This window comes from Callorhinus ursinus, unplaced genomic scaffold (genome assembly GCF_003265705.2).
Source record: "Callorhinus ursinus isolate GAN/ISIS: 27379988/994484 unplaced genomic scaffold, GSC_fseal_2.0 scaffold1, whole genome shotgun sequence".
NCBI lineage: Eukaryota > Metazoa > Chordata > Mammalia > Carnivora > Otariidae > Callorhinus > Callorhinus ursinus.
In genome coordinates, this window is record NW_027397063.1 from 18,419,285 (window position 1) to 18,433,803 (window position 14,519).

The window sequence follows — 14,519 nt, forward strand, 5'->3', positions numbered from 1 at the left end:
GTCTTCCCATTTATTTAGATCTTTTACTTCAACAGTGTTTTGTGGTTTTCAGTGTATAAGTCTTGCACTTCTTTTGTTCAAGTTATTTCTAAGTACTTTGTTCTTTTTGATGCTATTGTAAATGGAATTGTTTTCTTAATTTCATGTCTAGAGTATTCATTGCTAGTGTATAGGAATGCAATTGCTGTTTGTATATTGATTCTGAAACTTATCTGAACTCATTTATTAGTTCTAACAGCATTTATGTGTATGTGTGTGCACATGGGCGTGAGTGCACAGAGTGTTTGTAAATTCCTTAGGATTTTCTTTTTTTTCATACAAGTGCATATCATCAGTACATAGAGATAGTTTTACTTCCTTCCTTTCAATTTGAATGTCTTTTTTATTACTTTTAATTACCTAATTGCCTATATTTTTCTTTCATGGTTTTTGGTCTGTTGTTTGCCCCAATTGGTATTGCTGCTTCAGGCAGCTGTGATGTTATATAATTGCCCAAGCTTTTTTCTTTTCTTTTCTTGTCTTGTCTTGTCTTTTTTCTTATTTTGTTTTGTTTTGTTTTGTTTTTAAAGAAATGCCCTGGAGAAAGTGCTTTTCACACTGAGGGGGCTCTTAGTCCAGTCAAATGAAGAGAAGCCCTGTGAATGGGACTTTTCAGGGAATTACCTGATAGGTCAAACACTGAAAGTTCTCTGATGATGCAGCTTTGGGGGAGACTCCAAAAGTCTTCTATACTTACCCCATTGAGTGTTAATCTGCTGTTTTTCACAGCTACCATGTTTGAGATTGCTGATTTCCAAGGTTCTCATGAAACCGGGGAAAGGAGACTGGGAGTAGGGTAAGTGAAAGTGCCTCAAAACTTACTACTGTTCTTACCAAGATTCACCTTTTTTTCTTGATAAATGCTCCTTGGATTATTGTAAGCATTTAGTGAATTTCTAGATTTCTACACTTGATCTTAGCCAAAAGGCCAAGAAGCGATGTGAATTTCTAGATTTCTGAAAAAGTTGATTTTGACAATTCATCCAGTGTTTTTATTGCTTCTAAAAAGGAATCAAATTTTGAAGTTCTTTACTCTGCCATTCCAGAATTGCTTATCTTTGAGGGCAGTTATTTTAAACCTGCTTCTGAAAATAATCAGAAGGCATCCTCAGTATTGCAGAAAGCTTTAATTTGTGGGATCGCTTCAATGACATTGCATCACACCATTAACCAAATGCTTGAGTCCAGAAATGAAAAATAAGTGCTTGTTATTTCATATGAAAAGAAAGTAATGATGAATAACCTGGGGGGGTGACTTCATCATCAGCAGTAACATATATAGTACCAGAGTGAGCCAAAAACTATCTTGTTTTTTCAATGACTTCAGTTGAAAGTAAGCGTATGTTTAGCTTCATAGTGCACATTACTGTGCCTACAGGAGCAATCTAACTGTTCGGTATGTCGAAAAATAATTGTTCTTGCATGGTCATGTCAAAATTCAGAACTCTGACCAGTAAAATTTTAATAATAAAATTTAATTTTATTTATTTAATTTTAATAAAATTTCTGTGTTTTTTTTCTTTTTTTTTACTCTGGAAGTTTATCCTATGTTGTTGTTATTTGACTTTGGCTTTATCTTCAATCAAATACTGACATTAATACTTGCTCATTAAGCATTTTTCTAAGTTATTTTTCATCATATCTTAACTTTCTAACTACAAAATATTATAACCCAGTAATTGGTGTTCTATAGATTTTACAGATTTATATACTTGTTTTATATAATGGCTAAGATAAGGGAAAAGATTCTCATGTGATAACATGCGTCTTGTGAGAAGAGCTATATGGAAGGGTAGAAAGTAAAAGTTGTCTGCAACATTTCCTGGCATGTGTTTTACAAACTTGTAAGCCCTTAGGATAATTAAGACGAACAGTAAGGAGGTAAAAGAGATTGGGTTTCAGGGCAGCGCAATAACAGTATCTGGCATTAACTTTTACTTTTAAAATAATTTTAAAAATTCAGAAGAATCCTCAGAACAGTACAAAGAACTTTGATACAACCTTGTGAAGGTCAACTTTATGTGTCAAGTTGACTGGGGTAAGGAATGCCCAGATAGCTGGTAAACATTATTTCTGGGTGTGTCTGTGAGGATATTTCTGGAAGAGATTAGCATTTGAATCAATGGACTGAATAAAGAGATCTGCTTTCACTAACATGGTGTCTATCATCCAAGCTGGTGAGTGCCTGAAAAGAACAAAAAAGTGGAAGAAGGGTAAACTCTCTCTCTCTTGTTGAGTTGGGACATCTGTTTACTCCCACTTTGGACATCAGAGCTCCTAGTTCTTGGGACTTTGACAGGACTGAGAGTTACACCATTGGTTCCTCTGGTTCTTGGGCCTTCATTTTTTTTTTTTTTTCAAGATTTCATTTAAATTTCAGTTAGCTAACATACAGTGTAATATTAGTTTCAGGTATAGAATTTAGTCTTGGGCCTTCAGACTTGGACTAAATTATTCCATTGGTTTTCCTGGTGCTCCAGTTTGCAGATGGCTTATCTCAGCCTCCATAATCCTGTGAGCCAAATTCCATAATAAATCTCCTCTTACGTATCTATTTATAAACTATTGGTTCTTTTTTCTCTGACTAATCCTGACTAACACAAACCTTCACCTGTATTCCAAAATTTTTAGCACTTTACATTTCTTTCTCTGTCTCTTTCTGTCTTGAGCCATTTGTGAATAAGTTGTAGATACAATGACCTGGATTCCCAAAATTTTCAGTGTTTCTTAAAAGCAAAGGCACTGTCCTTCATAATTCTAGTATACCCAATAAAATAAGGAAATTAACATGAATACAATACTATCATCCAATCCCCATGCATACAAATTTTACCAGTTTTTCTGATAATGACCTTTATAGAGTAAAATATTTTTTTTTTATTTTTGTTCATTTCTTTTCTGGTCTATAAACCAATCCAGATTACACATTGCGTTTAGAGGCCATGTGTCTTTAGACTCTTTCAATCTTTATCTTTCATGGCCTGATTTTTTTTTTAAGATGTATGTATTCTATAATGCTTTCTTATAATTTGTTTCCAGCTGTGCATTTTGGGAATACCACAAAAGTAATATAGTGTTCTTCTTAGTCTGTCTTATTGGAGGGCATACAGTTTGTCCTACAGTTAGTAAGGTTAATTTTTACCACTTGTGGGGCACCTGGGTGGCTCAGTTGGTTGAGCAACTGCCCTTGGCTCAGGTCATGATCCCAGGGTCCTGGGATCGAGCCCCGCATTGGGTTCCCTGCTCAGTGGGAAGCCTGCTTCTCCCTCTCCCACTCCCCCTGCTTGTGTTCCCTCTCTCGCTGTGTGTGTCTCTCTCTGTCAATTAAAGAAATAAATAAAATCCTTAAAAAAGAAAAATTTTTTACCACTTGTTTAAAATTGTGTCTGCCAGATTTTTCCTTTCTAAGGTTAATAAATAAGTAACCTGTACTTATAAATAAATAAAAAATATTTTGTAAGAAGATACTTTGAGACTATGTAAATATCCTGTTTTGCATCAAACATTGATCTACTAATTTTCACATCCATTGATGATTCTTTCCTGAATCACTTATTATGATGATGATCATGGAATGGTGATTTTCTAATTTCACTATGCCTTCTATATTTGTTAGTTGGCATTCTACTATAAGGTAGAGATTTCTCTTCCATTTTTAATTTTCAATGGGCTACAATAGATTACTATCGTTATTTATTTTGATATTAATTTTTTTCCCAGGGTTAGTCAGTAGGGCAACTTTAAGGTCAACTCCTCTATTCTTTTGAAATGTCCCTATCAATCTTTGAATAAGCTCCCTTTTTTTCTGTCATAACAGAATGTTTTAGGTTAATCTTATACTTTCCTAACTGAGGCCCTGGAATCATTTTGTTGTTGTTTTTTAACTGGAGAATGGATTTAGAAACCCCAGTCTGGGAACCAAATGTGTGTTCATTACCTCCAGGGTGACACACAGATGTACGCATACATGTATCTGTATCTATTTCTATGTAAAAACCATATGTTCACATGGGTACCTCAGATTTGCTCTAGCCTTTGTCCCCTTTAACATTTGTACCTTCTTTATCCAACAGTAGAACCCTAACACCTATTATTCTGAATAGATTTACTTATTTGTTCAGTTTGCTTGACTTTAACTAGTCCTGCAATGCTCTGGACTGTTTCCTTAGTGTCGACCTTATGAAACATGCCAGTTATGCTAACTAAATATTCCTCTCCAGCTCACAAGCCAGTGACTCACGCCATAGTGCAGCTGAGTTTCCACAGGAAAGGAGAAGGGAAGGAGCTAGCTAGAGCATTTTGAAGAGGCATTTTTCTCACAGACTCATACAATTATGGCATTAATGAAGTGAGAAAAAGAAAACTATGTGGTGATTCTAGTAAAAAGAACCAAAGACAGCCTTTCAAAGTGACTGGGTTGCAATCAAGGCATGGGAGCTGAAGAGAATTGATGGTCCTGGAGCAGCCACGTAATCAGGAATAAGAGCTTGTCTATGAAGGGAAATGATTGGTTCGCCTCCTGTAATGCCTTGGTACGGAGTTAAGATATAAGAACTATAGAATGGCCTGAAGGATGGGGGAAAGGCTGAGTATCTGAAGGGAAAGGGACTTAGAATCAGAAATAACATTGAGTTGCAGAAAATGAAGTATTATTTCTTGAGCATTCAAGTTTAGGATTGAGACTTATAGCTACTGCATATGGAAATGATATAAGATAACCATGCAGATATAAAAAGAAGGGAATTAAATATTAATATGTAACTTGCAATGCTCTTAAAAATCATATGACTAGATTTTCTATGGGACTGTAGAGTTAATGAAATTATTACGTACTTGTCATAGCCTGGTGAAACTGGAAGATTTTTTTTTTTACCTCAAGTTCCTTCAAAAATTTTTATACATAATTTCAAAACATCCACTTTTTAGGATAGCTTTCAAATTTTGTGAAAAATTTAAGAAATTCTATTATGATAAATTTAAATGATAGATTTTTTTTTTTGCAATGACCTACACATTCAGAATTCTTTCTTTGCCTTTTGTAAATCATAATCCTAGACCGAGTACCCAGGTGGGAACCACCATCCTTTGACATCACCTTGATAAATGCTCTATATTATGCACATCTCCTCTGCCTCTGTCAACATCAGGAACAGGCACTGGACTGTAGAATCTATTTTTGTCAAACAAGCTTCTCATTTGCTTTGCTTGTCACAGCAGGCTATCTTGGACTTCTTTTTGCTGACTCTGCCTTTTCCTTCCTGTTCTGCGTAATGTACACACAATATGTCCCAGACATTTTAGCAGTAACAGAATTTGAATCACAAAACAATATGAAAAAGTATGTTCATATCCTATTGCTTTGACCTAACCTTGCAGATTTGTTCCTTGCTGTTCTAAGTACCCACCTTGCTTTCTACAACCTGCTTTCTTTGCTCATGTAATTCTCTCCCTAGCGCTGAAATTTAGATTGTCAATGCCTCAACTGTTCTTTCAGGCCTTCTTCTTTAAACCCTATTTTCTGAGAAGACATTCCAGATCCTTTCCATGTAAATTATTATTACTTTTTCCTTTTGTGGTTCTTTTATCACAATTTGTACCACTCATGTAGCACTTACCTCATTCTTTGGATTATAATTACTTGGGTAAATACAGCTACGGGGAGGCAAATTCCAAAGCTTCAGAGGAAAACCAGGTATGATTTCATGACATAAGACTTTAAAAAGGAGGACTAATTTTTGCGTACTTCCACAAATGGCTTTGATGATGAGGAATTGTCCGGAAAGGACCTAAAGAAACAAACATAGCACGAATTCAAGAGTGCAGAACAAAAGTCAGAAAACTTTTCTACTAATTGTTGTTGGGAGAGAATTTTCCATGGGTGTCTCATTTATGAACATCTTGCAAGTGGAGGCATTCAGTTTTTTAAAACTGTCTTTTTCAGGAGGTATGGATAGTGAAACAGCCTTGCAAGATAGAGAAAGCATCATTTCTGTAGAGCAGAGGACAGTTTTCTTTATTGTCAAGTATAATAAAGATAATGCATCTCTCCAAAGAGCAAAGGTGGAGCAGGCTTTCTTGTAGCCCATTATAAAGAATTGGAAATTCCTAAAATGTCCTAAGATGTTCTATTGGATACAACCATATATGAGTCATATATGATTCACATATATGACTCACACATGTAAGTCACACCCATAATCTCTTTATCAAATGATTGCTCAGCCATACCCTTAGTGTTCTCTTCAGAATATAGTTTTTCATTTTTTGCAGTATGGATAGGTGGAGAATTTTTCAAAGCTTCAAGTTCTCTTTTTGTGTTTAATAATTCCTTCAGTTCATCTCTTTCTTGTATTTTACTACAAACCATGAGGAGAAATCAGCCCATACCTTCAACATTTTGCTTTGAAATCACCTCAGCTAAACATTGGGTTTCATTGCTCATAAATTCTATCGTCCACAAAAACTAGAACACAATTCAGACAAGTTCTTTCTAATAAGAATTGCCCTTCCATCAGTCCAATACATGTTCCTCATTTTCATTTGAATGACTTGACCAGAAGCATCTTTTGTACTTTTACCAACACTCTCTTTTTAAAGTGACTGTGGCTTTTTCTAACATGCACCTCAAAATTCTTCCAACCTTGACCCATTATTCTGTTTTAAAGCCACTTCTACATTTTTAAATATTTTTTACAGTAGCACCCCACTTCTCAGTACCAAAATCTGTATTAATTGCTAGGGTTGCCATAACCAAATACCACTAACTAGGTGGCTTAAACAACAGCAATTTCTTTTCTTTCTGTTATGGATAGAAGTCCAAAATCAAGGTGTCAACAGGTTTGGTTTCTCCTGAGGCCTTCTTCTCAGCTTGCAAATGGCCATCTTTTTGCTGTGTCCTCACATGGTTTTTCTTCGTGTGCATCATCACTGGTATCTCTTTGTGTGCCCAAATTTTCTCTCTTATAAGGACACTGGTCAGACTGGATTAAGGACCACCCTCTGCCCTCATTTTAACTTAATCACCTCTTTTAAGGCCCTGTCTCCATATACAGTCATATTCTGAAATACTGGACGTTAGAGCTTCACAGTATGAATTTTATGAGGATATGATTCATCTCATAACACGGGAATATTGATATTCAATGAAGACACTCATTTTGAAGAACATAGTTGTTGAAACAATCTGGTATTACTCTGTAAAAGCATTGACCCTCACAGTATATCACTTTTGTTATTGAAAAGGGAGAAAAAGCCTGTGACCCCATCAGTTGTAGCTTTCATTTTTATCATTCTTTTTGGATAACCACTGTATTAATAACCATCTTTGAACATAAAAAACAATGATGTAGATAATACTTCATTCCTTAACTGAATTTTTTTTGTATTATCCTATAAATTATGACTTTTATTTCCCCAATATAAGACCTCAGACAGAAAGCTAGGTTGCTTGTTGCTGTTGTTTTATAATTAAAAGAGAATGAAATTTATTTTTTAAAATATCTTTAAAATTTTCTTTTCTAACTTACATACCAGGCTAATTTATTAACCGCCTTTTTCTAGTTTAGCTTCTTGCTATTACAGCTTGCTAGAGAAAATTAACTGCAGGTTGAATGTAGGTTATTCTGTTTAATTTTAGTCAACTTTTTCACTCTTGGTCAATAATGCTTTAGTTAATATTAGGTTCTTATGTTCCCTACTAACATGTTTCTGTATCTCGAAGTACTTCTATTTTGTTGCGTTACATTCATTATTCAGATGATAAGATTATCTAGTAGCATAACCTTATTTTCCCATTTGATTGAGATCAGCTCAGATAAGGCTGTTGATTGAGATAGGCAACAGATAAGGCTGTTGTGAGAGTGGCACCTGGGTGGCTCAGTGGGTTAAGCACCCAACTCTTTGATTTCTGCTCAGGTAGTGATCTGAGGGTCCTGAGATCGGCTCAGCATTCAGTGGGGAGTCTCCTTGTTTGAGATTCTCTCCGTCTCCCTTTCCCTCTGTCCCCCCTAAAATAAATAAAACTTAAAAAAAAAGGTTGTTGTGAGAAATTTCTCTGTTTTACATCATATTTTAGAAGTGTTCTATATCTTCACTTGCTACTTCTGTTTTTTTATTTCTCAGAGAAAGATATATGGAGATTTTTTTTCTTGCCCTGGTTTTTCTCTCATTTATATACAAAATTAATTTTTTATTTTGTGAACTTGTCTCTTCATATATTGGTCAATCTTAGCCTTCCACAAGTTCCTTCCCATTTGGAAGCAGTCAGTCTCAATCTCTGTATATCCTTTTATCTATCCATCCATCTAATAATGTCTATCTATAATGTATATATTCATAATTCTGATACTTCTTATGGTATGATCTAATAAGAATATAAAAATATTTTCTTCCATTCAGAGATAAGCTTCCTAAAGAGCTGATCTAATGTTCTGAATTCTTCGTTTAATTTTAACAAATACCTGAGAATAAGAGCAATTAGATCCTAAACCCGAAAGATATTACCTAAGAATAAAATCTGTGAAATGTGTTCTTGGGGTGACTGACAGAGGTACACTATCCTGTAAGTAACTGACTCCATGGAAAAAAATACATAATTATGTGACTGAGGAGATCTTGGATATCCATTTTCAGTCAAGGTTACTTCAGAAAATTTGGAAATTGATTGTAACAGAAAATTAAGTTTAACAAGTTAGTTAACCACTGTCAGAAAGGAGAACATATAAACAGAAGGGCAATCATTAGCTTTTATTCTAAAAAAGTAGACCCTGAAGCAGCACAAAGATTTGCCAGAATGTCTTTAACACTATCTAGGAGAAAGAATAGCTAATTAGTGGGTGGATTTCTTTCAGGATTCAGGCTATTCTCAAGCTTTACATTTTTTCTATAGCTTCCCAGTTAACTCCAGGGTAAAGTATAAATTTCTTAGCATGTAAAAGCCTTGGCTTGATTTTGTTCCTGGCTACATGAACATCCCTTGTCACACTGATTACACACACATCCCAGACATAATAGATTGCAATTTGAAATTTTCCATGTAGTCCATACTACTTTTGCATACAATGTTGTTTTTGCTCAATATACTTCTCATTCTTCTTTCCTAGTTAACACCTACTAATCCTTAACACTCTGCACAGATAATCCTTACCAAGAAACTCCCTTGATCCATTAGTCTATGTGACTTTACCTGAGGTCTCATGCACTTTGTGTTTAACTCTGACATAGCACTTATTGTGGTGCATTACATTATCTGTGACTGTTTTTTCACATCACTGTGAGCTCCTGGGCAGAATGAAGACATGGGCAGAATTCAAAACCTTATTTAAAAAAAGGAATGAAGACTGTCACTATAGTGAAGATGAGTACATCAGGTTATTATAACTTGGTGTTAATAATCATTAAATTAATCTAATGAACATACTTGTTCTTATTTCTTTTTTCATCAAACAAATTTCTGGTTATAATTTCCCTTCCCTTCCTGTGGTAATTTGCCTTCCAGCAGAAAATATTCTGCTGAGGACTTAAGCCTCTCCAGCTCTTGGCACTCCTATCTCTCATTGTATCCTAGATATTGAACTGTGATGTGTTGTATAGTTATGTTTCCCCCCAGATGTGTTTTCCATTTTTTTTGCACCTGATTATTTGCCCCAAGTGACTGATTTAAATACTATACATCAATGGGTTCTTTTGTCCATTGGCTTCTTGTTGTATTTGGCCAGTGGAAAAGCCCTAATAGTAGATAAGAGGGCAGGACAATTAAGGGGTCAGACTATTATTCCTCCCTGTCCCTATGATGCTTATGTGCTTTCTGTGACACTTAACGAAAAGTTACTAATTCTTTCAAGGTATTCTTGTCTATAACACTCTCCACTTCTGGATTCTGGTAATATCTCTGCCCGCCCTCCTTTCTCCTGCCCAGACATGTTAACAGTCCACTGTTACTAGGCCTGGGGTAATGCAGTGTCCCCTTATGGTTTCACTTTATTCAGCCCTTTTCAAAATATCCTAGATAGAGTATGCCTTACTGGGACCATACTGAGGCTTAGATTAGCCATATTTGGTCTTGACTAATATAGTAATTATTTCAGGAAATAACTCCAGGAAACAGATTCTCAAAATGGAATTCTAGAATGGAATCATTCATATATGCAAAAAAACACAGGGATAATAACTCTTTGCCCAATGGGATGAGGCCTGGGGGGTCCATGGCATAGCATGGCATTATAATTGATCAAATCAAATCATTAGATGAAGCATAGATGGAGGGAGATCTGGTGGCTGTGGCACTTAGTAGTTATGGCAATGGTAGTGATTATACGATTGTTGGATTTCTTGGATTCAATTTATAGTTTTAGAGATGTATGTATAGGAAAAGTGAAAATACCAGCTATGAACAGACAATTATGAACCCTGTGGAGATCTGGAAGGCCTTTTGGCAGTTTTGAAGGAATCCTTCATCTCATGAATTCATAGGAGATGTAAGACTGAAGACCAACAGGGTTTGATTGTAAACCTCAATGAAATACTCGACCTTGCTAATTATTTCACACCAAGATAAGGACCATAGTGTGGAAGGATAGGACTTTTATGTAGGGATGGGGATCTTTCCATGGTAGGACATAAGTGTACTTACCTGTTTTGCCTCAAGGCTGTGTCAAATCTGCTGTCTTACATGATGTAGTCTGGGGAAGTGTTTCTCAAATTTTAATGTACGTGTGAATCACCTGGGAATCCTTAAAATGCAGATTTAGATTCAGTCTGGGGTGTGGGCTGGGTGTGGAAAATCATCTCAATTCTTTTTTTTATCTTTTAAGATTTTATTTATTTATTTGACAGATGGAGACATAGTGAGAGAGGGAACACAAGCAGGGGGAGTGGGAGAGGGAGAAGCAGGCTTCCCACTGAGCAGGGAGCCCGATGTGGGGCTCGATCCCAGGACCCTGGGACCATGACCTGAGCTGAAGGCAGACGCTTAACGACTGAGCCACCCAGGTGCCCCAATCATCTCAATTCTTTACATCAAACACATTGTGTTAATTGAAAATTGTGAACAAGAAATTACAAGTGCCATAAATGTCTGAGTAAGCTATATGTGTGCCAGAGAATGGTAGATAAATGCTGAAAAAGTTAAGTGGTATGCCACATTAGTGAAATTTTTAGGGGTTCATGATAAGATAGCCCTTCTAAACAATGAAACAAATTATTCCACCTAACCTAGTGAAAGAGACACAGCGTGGTGGATCTTTTTGGATTTGGGAGGCAATATATTCCAAATCATCTTCTTTCTTTAACCTGTTTACTTATCCAGACCAGTAAAGGTACTAGTATTGATTCATGTCTTGAATTATAAAGAACTCTGAAACAAGGCTGGTTTAGGCTCAAGCCATTTTATAATTTGGGTCTAATAACCTAACATACCCAATGATTTTTTCAAGTATTTGTGACAGACACAATATTGTACGAGACTCTTCCAAACTCAAATAAGAGAAATCACAGCCCAGGCAGCTACAGTTTAGGAGTGATGTGATACTCTCCATATTCTTCTATCAACTGTTTCTAGCTTGTCACTGGACTGTGGTAGAAAGTAGATGCTTGACCTTGTAAAATCCTGTGATTATGTGAATCAAATTGTCCAAGATGAGCTAGCTGTATGTTATCCAGAATGAGCCCAACTATAACATTTGGATATAAACAGCAGCATTACTTTATAAAATGGAGGTGGTATATAATAGACTAAGCCCAAGCCAAGCTACTTTCGTAGACACAGTAAACAGCACAATGAATGAATCAGTTGAACATGGTACTTCCTCCATTTCTTTGCCACCATGCAGAAGGAAAAAGAATGAACATGGTTTACGGGTAGATCTGATTGTTACATCAGCATCAGTTATTAGTAGACAGCAGCTCCCAAGGTGGTCCTGAAAGAGTGACTGTACAGAGGTCATGATCCAGTGACTATCCTCTAAGACTGAAGTGTTCATTTCTTCTGCTCCTGGGAGTCTTGGCAACCAGCTGTTCTCAGTTGAGTTCTTGTCCAAGACTTTGTCTTAGCTGAAGATATTCTATCTACCTAAAGGCATGCCCCCTTCCTAGAGAGAGCTCAATTCAATAATTGGTCATACAGATACAATTCAATAATTGGTCATACATGCATTAAGATCTGCCTCCATGCCACAGTATAGAACATCTCTGAAGAACCATCCCAGCTCTAAAGTTAGCTATGGAATCATCTAAGGTCTGTTGAGACTGTGTCACTGTTCAGATTCTCCCTCTGCCCAGTTCTGCTTCTCACTTCATAACTGTTGATATTGAGCATGTCCAAATAAACTTTCTGTACATAAATCATGATCTCAGAGCTTTTTTTCAAGAGTACTCAGTCTGTGACAATATGTGTCAAGAGTGGTCTGAGTGGAGTTGCTGAGAGTGTAAGGGAACATGGAATAGGTTGTGAGGTAAACAATTACGTTTACTAACTCAGGGCTTTGAATCAGCTATAGAAGCAGAATGTTACAGCTATTTTAATCCCCTCCACTTATTTCCTTCCATTTTTTTAAATGAAGAATATGAGTTTTAGTTAATATTTTAGGTTTCAGGTTGGGCATATGGCCAAATTAATATCACCACAATGATATGGTACCTGGTGATATTTGTATGTCTCCTATGTGGGGAATACAAATTCAAACAGATGAAGGATAAGAGTGGACTCTAAGGGAAGAAAGGATGTACTATACCAGATAACTTCTCCCCGCCCCCCCCCCGCTAGATCTACTCTCTGTCCTTCTTTACCCTAATCTATGTCCTGAGAGGATAATCTATATGGATTATGTCAATGAGCTCTCTTGCCCTCTGGTTTATGATTGCTTTCATCCAATGGGAGTCTCACAAAAAATATGAGGGAAGAAAGAGAGCCAGTTAAGTATTTATTCCCCGGGATTTAGTCCTGTGGGTTCCTTTGGGTTGTTTCTCTCTACCAAAACCTCTTCCTTTCCAAGGCAGCCCCAGAATGCAAATAACTTTTTTTAAGAGACACCAATGATTAGGACTGCCATTAACATTTTCAGACTCTGAAAAAAACAAAACAAATCCTAAAAAAAAACCATTTTCAGACTCTGGGGCATAGTACAAATGGAGGCCCACATGCCATGAGTCTAATTATTAAAAAGATATATATACATATACATATATATAGCTAAAAATTATTAAAATACAGCTTATTCTTTTATCTTGACAAATATACCTTCATAACAACATTATCAATAAGTGTGTGCATTTGTGGTATTTTATGACTGAAAGTTGGCAAAATACCAAAGATGAATGATTTTAAATATTGTACTTGTCTGCATGTTTTGTTGATGAGCAGTGATGTTTGGATGAGAATAAAATTAGGATATTCATAAATCATAAATTTCATAAAATTAATTTTTCATGCCTTTTTAGGAAATTCACTTGTTATGTTTTCATAATCAATATCTTCAAGTAACTTATCTTCTATTAACATCAATGCCAAAATAATTTTTTCTGATTAATGTTATTTGAATTTGGAGGAGCTTTATTTTGTTGAGTCAGTAGCTAATAGAATGGTCAACAAATTCTTAAAACTAAGATGGAGAAATAAACCATAAATTTTTTATATCATGATAAGATGATGCAGGCAGTCCATGTCTGAGGACCCAGAGTGGGTCCCACAGGACCAGCCAAGAGGGTCCTTGGCTTTATGCAGGATGGAAATCAAATGCGAGCCAAGAGGAAGCAAGAGCAGAGTTTATTGAAGACATAGAGCAGATACAGACAGAGCACCTGGGAGACTCAGAAAGGAAAAGGAGCATGAGATGAGTCTCATCTTTGCTTGGGGGTCTGGAGCTTTTATTGAGGATGGTAGTCTAGTGTATGTACCCTTTCAGGCATTCAGGAACTAGCTGAACAAGGACGAGTGCTCAGGTGTCCTCTTTAAGTCACTTATGCCCTGGAGCCAGGGATCTTGGCATCAAGATGTTTGGAGTCAATGGTCTTGGAGAGTGTTCATGAATTCATGACAACCTCACCCTGTCACTCCTTAGCTGTCATTTAGTATGCTGGAAGACTCTAAGGAAATCATTAATTCCTTGGCCTTTACAAGGAGGACATATCTTAAGGCATCTGTAAGGAGGAGGGTGCAGGTCCTAGAAAGAATAGAAGCAGGAAAGGAGAAAGAAAAAGAAATGGCTTCTTTTCATGGGGTCCCTTCAGCTACTCTGTCTTAAAACATTATGAGGCTACAACTAAGAACTTATTATTTCAGATACTACCATATTTTAACTTCATCATATAAATCTGTATCATTTATATAATGCATCTCACCGTCTCTTAAAGTAATATCTAGTTTGATAGAATATTTACTAAATATTTTTTCTTTTAAACCTTTTGTGCTGTGGTATTATGAAGAATTCAGAAGACAGCAAATTTGGGACTATACCTTGATCTGTAATGGCCAGAAATTAGTCTCT

At 36.1% G+C, this 14,519-nt stretch overlaps 1 pseudogene; it reads right to left on the reverse strand.

The window, feature by feature from the left end:
* Positions 1-820: 820 nt before the first annotated feature.
* Positions 821-979, reverse strand: LOC141374493 (U2 spliceosomal RNA; annotated as a pseudogene).
* Positions 980-14,519: the final 13,540 nt, after the last annotated feature.